Source organism: Brassica napus, unplaced genomic scaffold, assembly GCF_020379485.1.
Source record: "Brassica napus cultivar Da-Ae unplaced genomic scaffold, Da-Ae ScsIHWf_2045;HRSCAF=2695, whole genome shotgun sequence".
In the NCBI taxonomy this organism is placed as follows: Eukaryota; Viridiplantae; Streptophyta; class Magnoliopsida; order Brassicales; family Brassicaceae; genus Brassica; species Brassica napus.
In genome coordinates this window covers 30,709-45,953 of record NW_026015457.1, presented here as the reverse complement: position 1 = coordinate 45,953, position 15,245 = coordinate 30,709, and the positions used below count along the sequence as shown (strand labels likewise).

General features: G+C 27.1%; 1 pseudogene; it reads left to right on the top strand.

The window, feature by feature from the left end:
* The first annotated feature begins 898 nt into the window (after positions 1–898).
* Positions 899–6,381, top strand: LOC125599874 (annotated as a pseudogene).
* The last annotated feature ends 8,864 nt before the right edge of the window (positions 6,382–15,245 follow it).

The window sequence follows — 15,245 nt, the reverse complement described above, 5'->3', positions numbered from 1 at the left end:
TTTATAAATATATAAATATTATTAAGCACAAAATTATGTGGAATTATTATGGTGGTGGTTTGGGCCATTGAGATATGATCTTGGACTCGCCTTATCTTATATATTTTTAGTTTGCTTTCAATATTAGTTTTCCAAATTAACTCCTTTAAATGTTGAACGCAGCCGACATTTCCGTGATAAAAGAAGTTAAATACTTTTCTGCATTATAAATAAATATCGTTGACAAAAGAAATAAGAAAAAAATTGATAGGGACAGTTTCATAATTTTGTATTGTATATAAGTTTTGTCTTACTTCTTCGCTGTTACTGATATACAGTATAACCTTTTTAAATTAATACTTTATAATTAATATAAAATAAAAATTTCTATAAATAATATAATTTATAATCTCAAATTGAATTTTGGTTCAATTAGTATATCGATAAATTAATATCTCTATAAATTAATTAAAAATTATAGCTTTGGTATAGTTCCAACATTATTAATTTATAGAGATTTCACTGTAAAACCATATGCCAATTCTGAAAAAATGAGTCAAAAAATACTTCATTTAAAAAATAAATATAAAACGATAATCAATAATAAATGTAATTTTTATTTTTTTTATTATTATAAAGTGTTATTTTGAAAATTAATGCAATTTATACATACAACTTAATATATTGCAAACTTTATTAATCATACTAATAATTTTAATAATACTAATAATTAAATAGATATAATAATAAGAACATAAGTACATTTTAGTTATTTTTTAATCTGTATAAAAAATCAAAATGATATTTTTTATAGAACAAAAAGAGTGTCATGTCTTAAGTTATACAAAAAATAATAAAGAAGATTGGTGGGTTAAAGGGGGGGGGGGGGGGGGGGGGGGGGAAGAAAGAACAGCGACCGTCTTCTTCTGTCTTCTCTTTCTTCCTTTCTCTTTGGGAGAGATTTTAATAAGTTTTCTATAAATTATGAAATGGTTTCCAGGATTTGCTGATTAAACTCTTACCACCAGAGAAGAAAAAGAGCTCAAGAAAAAGAAAGCTGGAGAGAGAGCAGATAGAAAACGATAGCTAAAGCTCAATCTTCTATTTCTTTTATTCTCTGCAACTCCAAGGTATTTGCATCTTTCTCTCTCTCTCTCTCTACCATATGTATATGTATATGATGACCGAAGCTGAAAGTGAAAACCTCAAAAGAGATACAAGAAAGAGATGGCGAAGTAAGAAAAACTGTATAATACCTAGTTGACTCCTATCTCTTTCTCTCTTTCTTTTCCTTTTGATATTGTTTTGTTTTTTTGGTTATATAAGATTCTCTGTGTATGTGTCTGAATCCTTACAGGATCCAACAGCTTTGGAAAGAGATATAACTATGAATAACAAGAAATGATATGGGTATAGATACTACAACTCTTCATCATCATAACGCTTCTTGACAACAATTCAGATTCTCTATGTCCCAAGATTATCACCATCCCCAAGGAATCTTTTCCTTCTCCAATGGATTCCACCGACCATCATCTTCCCATCAGGAGGAAGTTGAGGAATCCGCTGTCTCCGGTGCTCCGATCCCGGTTTACGAAACCGCCGGAATGTTGTCTGAAATGTTTAGTTACCCCGGCGGTGGCTCAGGCGAGATTCTTGATCACTCTACTAAACAATTGCTTGAGCAACAAAACCGTCACAATAACAACAACAACTCAACTCTACATATGTTACTACCAAATCATCATCAAGGTTTTGGTTATGCCAACGAGCAACAACAACATCACTTCACGTGGCCATCTTCCTCCGATCATCAGAGTCAAGGAGATATGATCGGGACCGTACACGTGGAAGGTGGAAAAGGTTTATCCTTATCTCTCTCGTCGTCATTAGAAGCAGCTGCTGCAGCTAAAGCAGAAGAATATAGAAGCATCTATTGTGCAGCCGTTGATGGAACTTCTTCTTCTAACACTTCGGCTCATCATCATCATCAATTCAATCAGTTCAAGACTCTTCTTCTTGATAATTCTACTTCTCATCATCAAGCTGTTGGACATTTCGGGTCATCATCATCTTCTCCCATGGGGGCATCTTCCTCTATTGGAGGGATCTATACGTTGAGGAACTCAAAGTACACGAAGCCGGCACAAGAGTTGTTGGAAGAGTTTTGTAGTGTCGGAAGAGGACACTTCAAGAAGAACAAACTTAGCAGGAACAACTCAAACCCTAATACTAGCGGTGGAGGAGGGTCGTCTTCGTCCCCGGAGTAGCCAATGATAATCCTCCTTTGTCTCCGGCTGATCGGATTGAACATCAAAGAAGAAAAGTCAAGCTACTCTCTATGCTTGAAGAGGTAACGTTCTCACACTAACATTCTCTAACCAATGAACTAATCTCCATTAAACTTTTGATTAAATTATATGAACCGTTCTATAATATGATTGAATTGAATCAACCAAATTTATATCAGAAATATGATTTTTCTTCATGGTCTTTTTCCCTCATTTTATCAACCAATTTTTCATAATCTCTAGATATGTATTTTAAATAAAAATTAAATATTTGGAGAAATATCGACTGGTACAAGAACACGACACATGCTCTAGTTGGTAGAGCTTGATTACGCAATCCTACCATCACTTATATAATTTTTTTCTAACTAATATCATTATACTCGTGTTATAGTCTAATGTGACATATATTAATGCATTTTTTTAGTGTTACGACTTACGAGTTTGGTGGCATCGCTTAATCAAATTAACATAAGAAATTAAAGTTAGGATTATTAAGTGATTTAGTCTTCCACCAGATTCATTAAAATTAGAGCTTCCTTCTCCATATAAGTTACCTTCACTACGTAACCAAAACTAGTCCTTGAAGTTACTTCATTATTTATCTTTATAAATATATTGTAGTTGACATTATCTTATTTCAAGAATTAAATACGATAATTGCATATAGTAGGAAAACGAAAGACATATTCTGATTTTTTTGCTCGATTTATTATCTTATCTTACCGTTATTACCTCTGGCAGTTTGTATTTTATCTGGTCAAATTAGCTAATAATAACAAACATAAATAATCAATTTATATCGTTTTATTTTAATTGAATTTTTAGGTAGACCGACGGTACAACCACTACTGCGAACAAATGCAAATGGTAGTGAACTCATTCGACCAAGTGATGGGTTATGGCGCAGCCATTCCATACACCACATTAGCCCAAAAGGCAATGTCTAGACACTTCCGGTGTTTGAAAGACGCGGTTGCGGTTCAGTTAAAACGCAGCTGCGAGCTTCTAGGTGAGAAAGAGACGTCGGGGGCTGCGTCCTCGGGGTTAACCAAAGGCGAAACGCCACGATTGCGTTTGCTAGAGCAGAGTTTGCGTCAACAACGAGCGTTTCATCATATGGGTATGATGGAGCAAGAGGCATGGAGACCGCAACGTGGGTTACCTGAACGCTCTGTTAATATCCTTAGAGCTTGGCTTTTCGAGCATTTTCTTAATCCGTAAGTCCCATCTTATCATCTCTTATCCAAATATTACATATCTACTCTCGCTCTTCGATACTAATATTATTAATCTTCCTTCATGTTGACCATACATTATAAAAAAAAGACTACCAATATATGCATATATATACCATGGCCTTATATTTTACTAACTGACAAATTGTTTTTCTTCGAACTTATTTTGGTTTTGCAGGAAGAATAATTAAAATATTATTTTTTTGTAAAACAGATGTTTTTTCATAAATAAAATAAAAATGAAATGCCTTGAGAATATTTGTAGTTTTCTGAAAATTATGTTTATTACACCAATTTGATTCAATTACAGTATTTTATTCGTTATTCCTTTGCACCACTAGTAAAAACTATCAGTTATAGTGAAAACTAAGAGCACCATTTTCCAGGTTTTCTTACTTTAAAAAATAGTCTTTTAATTTTTTAGTTAAAAATTAAAAAACAATTTTTTATGTTCTCTTAAGAATCCCGTTCTAACTAAAAAATCCTGGATAATGATGTTCTAGCAAGGGTAACAATGCATTGACCTTGAGATTTTCAAGAAAATGGGGTGTGTTTTTGTCAGTGTGTATATGTAACAATTTTTTATGTTCTTTTAAGAATCCCGTTATAACTAAAAAAATCCTGGATAATGATGTTCTAGCAAGGGTAACAATGCATTGACCTTGAGATTTTCAAGAAAATGGGGTGTGTTTTTGTCAGTGTGTATATGTAACATGTTTTGCATGGCAAAGGGATTAAATAACGAATAGTAGTATAATAAAAGAAGTTTACAGAATGAGATCACAAACTTTTAGGCTTTGGGATCGTAATAACATCCTAAGGGTTTCTTTATAGTTTCCTCTTTACTTTGCCTTTAATTCTTTTTCCCATATACTATTATTCAAATAAGTAAAAATGCTATTAGGATAATTACAAAATACGTCTCAGATTTGTCAGTGTTGCAGTGTCATTGGTATATTGTCTCTTAAGAAAGACAAAAACTAAAAGAGAGAAAAAACTAAAAGCTGATAAAAGCAATTTCCTTTCTTATTATTCATCAGAACTTTCTTTATTTAATGTCTGCGGAATTTTACTATTCTGTTGTTAGTGAAGTAAAGAAGAGACGAGTTGTACAGTTCTTTTCTTGTGCCTCTCTGTGAAAAATGTGCTTTATCATGGAAAAAATTAAGTGAAGAAACAAAACAAAAATCAAATGCTTCTTCTATTCTGCAATCAGCTTTTTCTTTTGTCTCTTAGATTCTCACGCCCTTGTAAGGAGAAAATTTGTACCTTTTCTTGCATCTATACTTGATTGTGTTTTTTCCTCTCTTTCTCTTTATATACAAATTTAATAAAAAAATATAATAATAGTATTGGGTTTAGGGTTCTAAAGATTGTGAAGTCATTTTCTGGTCTCTTTCTCAGGTACCCAAGCGATGCTGATAAGCACCTCTTGGCTCGTCAGACTGGTTTATCCAGAAATCAGGTCAGCCTTTATAATAGTATAATATTACTGCTCATACAACAACTCTTTTAGTCACTCATATCTGTAAGTTGCCCAAAAAAAAAAAAAAAAAAAGTCACTCATATCTGTACTTAATTTAAAATTTTACTATATATATCAATCATTTCGTCATGCAAAACCTGATATGAGTGGCTTCGCGTCTATTCTCTTGCATGGATTATGAATATGAAATCATTTTTCTTGGGGCTTGTTTCTTCGTTAAATACATTATATATAACCATATATCACACTAGTATATAGGACATAGAGTTGGAAGAGAGAGATAGTGAGAGACAGACAGACAGAGAGACATAAATACTCAAACTAGGACCATATTTCTCATGTGCATGAAAGTTTGAAGCTTTAATTTCAATTGTAAAGACCAGCATCAAATTCTTGTTTACGTAAATTATCTTGCCACAACTCCTTCATACTCTATATCACAAAAAAAAATATCAAATAAAAAAGTCAGTACAAATGAAAGAATATTTTAATTGTATAAATTAAATATATTTATTTTCAATTTCAATGTACTATAAGTAAATAACGATGAAACTAAAACTTTGATTTGAATAACCACATTAAACTTGGAAAATATATTCCTTTTTAAACTGAAAATAATTCTGGAACGTAATTTTTTAACGGAGTATGAAGTTTAATTTGTCCTTGTATCCGTATAATTTGTTCGCATTTTCTTGGTTTTCAGGTGTCGAATTGGTTTATAAATGCTAGGGTTCGTCTATGGAAACCAATGGTTGAAGAAATGTATCAACAAGAAGCAAAAGAAAGAGAAGAAAAAGAATTAGAAGAAAATCAAAAAGAAGATTATCAACAAACAAACAACAGCAGCAACAACAGTGACACGAAGCCCAATGAAAGCAACTTCACTCTCGTTCAGACAATAACTGCACAAACTCCAACAACGACGATGATGACGCCGACACCTCACGAAAACGACTCTTCATTCCTCCCTTCCTCCGTCGTAACCGCCGCTCCTCACAGCGTTTCAGACGCTTTCACCGCTGCCACGTGTCAGCAAGACGTCAGTGATCACTTCCAGGTTAACGATGGTGTCATAAGATTCGGAACCAAACAGGCTGGTGACGTGTCACTTACGCTTGGTCTACGCCACACTGGCAATATGCCTGATAATAAGAACCCTTCTTTCTCCGTTAGAGATTTTGGAGATTTCTAGTCTGCCTTCGTCGCTTCTCTACTGATTAATCAACTTATAATAGTGTATTTTTTGGTTGTTTATAGGAATATGTTTTAGTCGTCTCTTCACAAACTCTTAAAGTTTCTTTTATGTATCCCCTCTCGTAAGAAGAAGAGAAGTACACATAAATTGATCATATACTTGGCTATAAAAAGTTCTATAATTTTTTAGAAATGTAACTATGTAATATATATTTTAGTTTCTTTTTCCAAATTATGTCCTTAATAATTTTGTATCTACATTAAACTTATTTACATGTTTTAGAATAATGTTTTATACATATTATTATCCCTTCTGCTAAAGAAAAGAAAAACATATTAATATCCGTGCCAAAATTTTGTAATTCTTTTTAAGTTGGGATTTTTACTTTTGGACAGCATATTTATGTTTTGTACAGCAGTTTGATGTTGTGATTATCTACATAATTTCAAATAAAATCTAGTTATTATTGATATGATCCTAACTAAATGTCTGCAACTTTGTTTAGATGATAAAGTAATATTGGTAGAATATGGTTTTGTTCAGATTATACCCCTACCAATTTTTTGTTTGTTTTAGATTAATTAGGCTTATGCTGACTTAAGGATTCTTCCACTTGATAGAACCTTTTTAAAACATATTCTTCTATTTGATTTTACTGTTAAACGACAAAGTAATAGGAAAACGCCATGACAATTAAGCGACATTATAATTTCCTTGTATAACGAGATTAATCTCCTTACTTACTACAACTATGTGTTCTTAATTTATTAATGGCAACGAAGTACGTTTGGGACACTAGATCGTCTTATTAACAATTGTATTCTTTTCAGTTTATATAAAAACGGTTTAATACGTCAAATCAAATTCATGTATGTTATGTGCTTCTTTCCCTCTCAACAACATAATTTCCCTAAAATTCCAAAGGTTTGGTTACATGTCATATATATAGGCATATCTCAACCGAGACGCTAACATTTTAATTCCACAAAAAGGCGCTAAGAGCTCATTGGTATGGTGCTACTCATTCCTTTGTTTACAATAGGGACTCATTACTTGTTCAGTTTCCTTAAAAGTCACTTAAGTAATTTTGTCAAGGAACATCTACATTTCACCTAAATCCATATATATTTGCGTGAATTTATATTCCACGTATATATATGTACATCATGCCATATTATGGATAAAAGATTATTTATAGTCTGACTGTTTACAACCTAATCAGTTCCGTTCACGACATATACGATCGATCTATGATGTGTACTTAAGATGTTGAGCTTCGATACACGCGCGCTTACCTTAACTGGTTGATAACAGATTACATGAGTACACTTAATTTTCAAATATTTTTTATTTAATTATTAAGGATTGCATAATATTACTACTTAGTTAAGAGAAAAAAAAGATTGCATAATATTAATGCATCCATGTTTGATGCATAATCTTTGTAAGAGTTTTAGGTCGTAGTCTGTAACTATCATAAATTTTAAACAGTGGACCTTTTTTTTTTTTTTTGAGAAACAACAGTGGACCTTTTTCCTAACAGTTCTTTTGTTCATTTATGTGTTAAACCTACGAATAATGATATTCTACGAAGAACTACTATTATACATTTTACCACAAATGATTTTGTATATTTTATGAAAAAATAAAAGTGCCGCCTGGCCTGACTGACCTAATAAACTTATTAAATGCACATGATATTTTTTTTACGTAAGTACATTTATTGCAATCATAGTGGTCCATTTTTTAATCCTTTCTTGTCTGACCACTGTCCTTTAGCTAATAGCTAACATACTCTTCTAAAAAAATTATAGTTGGAAAATTTCATATACTGATTTAATTCATTATCATTTTGGGCTGCTATACAAAAGTTTTAAATGTCAATTTGTTTTGTCTTTTACTTATAGGAAAATAAATAAATATACATGACAAGAAAATCCATATGCATGAGTCTTAGATTCTTGATTTTAATACTGGAGGGCCTGCCATTTTAATAATCCATATGCAAACGTACGCATATGCTGTCAAATTTATGTCTAGCAGTGCGTGTGGATGGTTTTACCACGCATGATGGGTTTTCATGCATCATAAAATTTAACAAGGTACTCTCTGATGTATATCCCCTATATATTATTTGAAAAGCATTGCAATATTTTTTTTTGTAGCCACATGTCATCAATATAATGATTCTTAGAATCTTTAGATAAATAGGTTGGTCCATCTAAATATATAATAAGTTTTTATTAAACCACAATAAATACATTATTAATGTGCTTCATTATTTCCTAAAATAAGATTACGGAATTGCCTAATGTGGCTAAATTATATATGACAATTAATGATTTTGAATAATAAAGATTTGATAAAAATAAGTGTGTATTATAATTATATTTGTTTAATTTTAAGCTATTAAAATAAATTAAACAATCATAGAAACCATATAATAAAAATTAAAAAAATTATTTATATATTATATTTTTGAATTTTTTAAAAAAGAGTATAAATTACTAAAACTGTTAAAAGTTTCACATTCAAATTTTGTGATCTATGATTTAAAACTTTTGTTATGACATGATACAAATAATTAAAAAATAATATAAGTTGTAAGTCTCATTTAATAAGTATCAAAAATAAAAGATATATAAATATATGTATCATTTTAAAACTATATGCCATATAAAAATACATAAATATCTTAATTTTGAAATTTACTTTGAACATTTTTTTGATAAAAATTTTGAAAAAATATTGACAACTTAATTTTTTAAAATATTATAAATTACTTAAATCATTAATTCTACAGTAAAAATTTTGTTATCACTAATTTAGACTTTTTGCTATAACAGATACAAATGATAAAAAATATTAGCAAAAAGCATCATCTAATCAATATTAATATTAAAATATACCATATATATGTTACTATCATTTAAATTTAATTATATATCATATCAAATAGAAAAAATATTTTTTCGATTTATAAAATTTATTTATATGTTTGCACCAATTTAATTATATAAGTAGTAGATAATAACTTTTTAATTATTCAATATATATATATATATATATATTATTTCATAATATATTATAAACATATAATATATAAAATAATTTATATATATAATGTTCATCCTGCGCAAGGCGCAGGTCTTAACCTAGTATTTATTTATTTTTGAAACACAACGTTTGATGTATATATACTACTTTTTTGGTGCAATATGTACTACTTTATATGTATATATAGTTAAGCTCCCTTTTTAAAAATCTATACTAGTTAAGCGCTCGAGTTATTATGTTTCATAATATTGCACCGCAAAATAATATTTTGAAGTTAATTAGTTGGTATGTGTGTTTTTTTTTTTTTTCTTGAACACCAGTTGTATGTGTTTTACACAACGTTTTTATCGTCGTAGTCTCCTAGAATTGAATGGAGTAGAAGACGAAGATACCAACTTGTGTGGACTCAATTGTTTTAGAGTGGGGCCTATTTAAAATGGTATTGGGTTTGGGCCCATGTCATCATGGAATTTAGCGATCGCCGAATCCGATGGCCGATGGCTACCCATCACACAATCATACTTTATGATCAAATAGGTCCCCTCATTAAAATTTTGTGTAAATATTCGACCATATAATTGCATATCCCTGTTATTTTGTTTAAAGGTATTACTCTATATTCTATTCCAAAATAGTGTAATCCCAAAATGGAGTTGAGTTTTGCTCTACTGTATTATTCCATTTTTTATTCCAAAAAAGAACATTCTCAATTGATTCTCTTTTTATTTAGTTAATAATTGTTAATAATACCTTTAATTTATAAAAAATTAAAAATTAACCTCAATTATTTTATGTTTACAAAACTTCCATAAAAATATATTTTATTTAAATTAAATATTTATTATTAAAATACAATAAATCATAAAATATATAAGATACCATATTCTTTTTACTAATGAGCATAAAATATTTCCCACAAATGATTAACTAATATATTTAGCAACGAACAATGATTTTTTATTTTTAATTTTTCTAAATCGAGCAAGAAAATTCTTAAATTGGACATTTTCATTTTCTGTAATTTCAATATCTACGGATATAGCTTCTCTTCCAACTTCAGTTGGTACGATTATTATCATATATATATAATTTTCCTAATTCTAAAGCAAAATTTTGCATTAAAAAGAATATAAAGAAGAAAACAAAGTTTTGTTTTGTAATTTGAATTTCATATGGGATTCAAATGTTTGTGCATATATCAAACTCAACACGTACAAATGTTATCAAATCAAAATGTTGACCCACAAGATAAAAAAATTCATCTATTATATGTGAACAATATTTCACTGATCTTGGTAGTTCCGAAATAAATTTACCGGATTATTAAATCTTTATTTTATATTATATTTTTATTTATTTATGTTTAGTTTTGATTTTTAATAGTTTATGCATCTTTTATGTAAAATTATTAAAAAATATTTTTTGGAATATATTTTTTAGGAATATCATATTTATTTTCAGGTTATTGTATTATTTTAAATATTATTTAAATATAAAATAAAAACATTCAAAATTAAAAGGAGTATTTCATAAATAAAAAAAGTCAACTCCAAAAAATTACTTCATAAATAGAATAATCCGAGTCATTACTCTATTTTGGAATTGGATATAGAGTAAGAATGGAGAAGATTTTACTCCAAAATAAAGTGGAAGTAAAAAATGGAGTAGAGTTGGAAATGCCCTAAAGACTAACGACTAAGGAGCACTTGTTAATGGCGAAGGGCTGCTATTCTTTAGTTACAAAACTATTTTGGATATAACTATATTTTAGGGTTTATTTTCCCAAGAAATATATGGAATGAATTATTGGAGTTTATTTCAGTCGAGTATTTCAATTGCTATATAATTCTTGGCTGTAAATTATCAAAAGAATTAATTAATCTTACTAATTCTATTGTTAATTTAATAGCCAGCTAATATATAGTGCAACGTGAACTATTCTGTTTCTTGACTGTAAATTATCAAAAGAATTAATTAATCTTACTAACTATTGTTAATTTAATAGCCAGCTAATATATAGTGCAACGTGAACTATTCTGTTCATGCCGTTGTTTGGCCATGAATGAATCTGCTTAAAGCTAGAAACCACAAATGTCTTCTTAGTAACATGCATTACCCGAGTTTGATGAATATAATTGTGATGCAATAACGATGCTAAGAGCATCTCTAGAAATACTCTCTATTTTAGAGTTTTCAAAACTTTATATTTGAAGTTTCAAGGTGTTTTTCTCTAAAAAACCAAAACTTTAAATTTAACTTCAAAATTATATATATTTTACACTATATCTTTATTTTGGTCATAGTTAATATAAATCCATTAACCTTTTATAAATAACTAGTTCTCCTTCCATATCAATATAAGTGGTTTTGAAGAGGTTTTATTTTGTTCCAAAATAATTGATATTCTCACTAATCTATATATAAAATTTAATGTCATTTGAAATCTGTAACCAATTACAAAATAGTGTATATTTTTTTCATTGGTTTAACTAATTTTATTTAATGTTATTTTTATGCAACCAAGATAACTTACATAAAATTTTGTATTTTCTTAATCCTTGTGAAAAAACCTTAAAACCCACTTAAAATGATACAGAGGGAGTACATATATTAAAATATTACAGTAATATTAATTAGTAAAATATTCCAATAAAATATAAAATTATAAATATAAATAGATAATTAAATATTAAACTACATGAAAATACCACATTGTTTCATAACAAATTATTTCCGTAATGCTTCATCTTTAGTTATACAAAATTTGTTAAGACAATATTTTAGTTTTTGGAGGTTACAGAGCAAATTAACTATACTATTAGTATTGTTGTAATATTTAAATTTGTATAATAATTATATCTTCATGTATCTTTTCAAATTTTTTTTAATTAAGTTTCTTTTGTAATATCTTGTTGTCTAACCCTAGTTTTAAAATAGTATAAATCTTATCTGAAATTTTTATTTAATTTTATGTGTAAAATTTGTATTTAAAATAATAAATTTGAAATATTTAGGATATACAAAAGTTTTAAGAATCAAAACGATAAATGAGAAAATACATAATAATCATATATGTGATGTGTAGTTAATTATAAAGACTAAAATACAAACAAAAAGATGAAACTTTAAATAAATATGAAACTTTGAAGTTTCCCTCTTTAAAACTCCAGTTTTGAAGTTTTTTTTTGTGAACAAAAAATTATATATTTGAAGTTATAGAGTGTTTTTTGGAGATGCTCTAATACAATTTAACTAGGTTAAGATCCGCGCCTTGCCCGGGATGAACATTATAGGAGAAATTACATTTTTACCACTTTTCAGTTTTACCACCACTAAAGAGACATTTTCAAAAATACCTTCTTCACTAAGTGGTAAAAGACTCTTATGCCCTTGTTATTATATATATAATAAATCATTATTTAAATAAAAAAAATAAAAAAATAAAAAATAAAAAAATAAAAAAAAATAAAACTTTTTTTTTTATGTTTTCGAATTATACTTTTCCAAATTCGAACTTTTTTATAAATTTTTTTTTTCGAATTTTTTTTATTTTTTTTTCAAATTTCTTTTTGAAAAACGAAAATTATGTTTGAAACTATTTTTTAAAATTTTTTATATTTTTTTAAGTATTTATTTATATATTTATTATAATCCTAAATTTCACATTCCAAAAACCCTACCCCACCCCTCAACTCTAAACCCTAAGTCTAGATTAGTTAACCCTAAGAATATAATTGTCTTTTACCCTTCATTAAAAGTGAGGGTAAAAGTGGTTAGTGTAAACTTGAAAAGTAGTACTATGAATGTGCTATTTGTGGCAATTTCCCAACATTATATATATAATTTTTTTTTATACATTATATGTTTCTAACATATTATGAAAATAGAAAATATATAATGAATAATTAAAATAATGGTAACTATTACTTATATAATTAAATTAGTGAGAACATATAAATAAATTTGATTAATCCAAAAAATATTTTTTCTATTTGATATGGTATATAATTAAATTTAAATGATAGTAACATATATATAGTATATTTTAATATTTATTAAATGTTTATTTCTGCTCATATATTTTTTTATCATTTGTATGTGTTATAACAAAAAATTTAAATTACTCATAACAAATTTTCACTGTGAAATTAATAGTTTAAGTGATTTATAATATTTTTAAAAATTAAGTTGTCAATATTTTTTAAATTTTTTATCAAAAACAAATTATTCACAGTAAATTTCAAAATTAAGATATTTTTATATTTTTATACGGTCATATAATGTAATTTAAAATGATATATATATCTTTTACTTTTAATACTTATTAAATGAGACTTTCAACTTATACAATTTTTTTAATTATTTGTATCAAGTCATAACAAAAAATTTAAACCATGGATCACAAAATTTGAATATGAAATTTTTAACAATTTTAGTCATTTATAACCGCTTTTAAAAATTCAAAATATAACATATAAAGAAATTTTTTAATTTTTATTATATGGTTACTATGGTTTTTAATTTATTTTAATAGTTTAAAATTAAACAAATATAATATAAGACACCCTTATTTTTATCAAACCTTTATTATTCAAAATTATTAATTATCATATATATACTTTAGCCATATTAGGAAATTCTGTAATTTAATTTAAGGAAATAATGAAGCACATTAATAATGTATTTATGGTTAGTTTAATAAAAAACTTATTATATATTTAGATGGACCAACCTATTTTTCTAAGAATTCTAAGAATTATTCTAGTTATGATACATGGCTACAAAAAAAATGTTGTAATGCTTCTCAAATAATATATACTAGATTTTGACCCGCGCTTTCAAAGCGCGGGATTATTTTCGAAACATTCCAAATTTATTTGATATAAATTTGTATTTTAATTGTATCTACACTTAGATATTACGAATGAAACATTATATTCAATGTTTTGAAACCCGATCCGATCCGCAGTTAAATTGCCAAATTCGGTAGTTCATAAGTAATCCATTTTAGTTTAAAAAAAACTGTTATTTAAAAATTCTATAAAACCCGTAACAACCGCTAAAACCCGAGATCTGGTTATCGGTTGAACTGATAGATGACCCAATATGTAATCCGGTTTGATTTATTATTATATTTTGAGTATTGTAATATATATTCATGAACGTTCAGAAGAATAGTGAATATATTATGAAATTGATATTCCAATTTTAATACAATTTTAGTCCAACTAAAATTCCATCTTGTTAATGGATTAATATTTGAGTGGATGCATATTAAAAATAAAATAGATTTGAGCATCAATAATGTGTATACGTCTATTACAAATTAATGATTTACGTTTTCAAAAAAAAGTATAATTGTTTATTTAGTTATTAGATACTTTTTGATGTTTTGTCTATGGCTTATTTTAAATTTAAAATTTAATTTCATTATTCGCATTAGAAATGTAAATATTTATAATTTTAATTTTGATATATATTTTAATATATTTAGTTCTTAATTTTTTTATAATTTATATATATAATTTTATTTTTAAACAATTAAAATATTGACTCTTACTCTCTGGCTTCGATTTATGTTAATGTAATGTTTTATGATATATTTGTGTTAATATATTTGTTCAATTAGTATATATTTGATATATATATTTTATGTCTGTTTGAGTAATCCGTAAAAAATATATTCATAAAACTATCAATAGTAACATGTTTCATCATATAATTACTGTTAATATTTATTTTATAATATGTATTTATATATATTTTAGTACTCTACTATAAGAATTATATTTTTATGTATTTGGTGAGGGTTTTGAACAATTTTTTTTTTTGCATTTGGATTAATATATAGTTGTATATATACGAATGAATATATATATATATATATTATTTATTACATTAATAACTAAAACATAATTGATTAGTTATTTGAATTTTGAATTAATATAAATTAAATTCATTAGTTTAAAAAATAATAGATTAGTTAGTTAGTTCCTTAA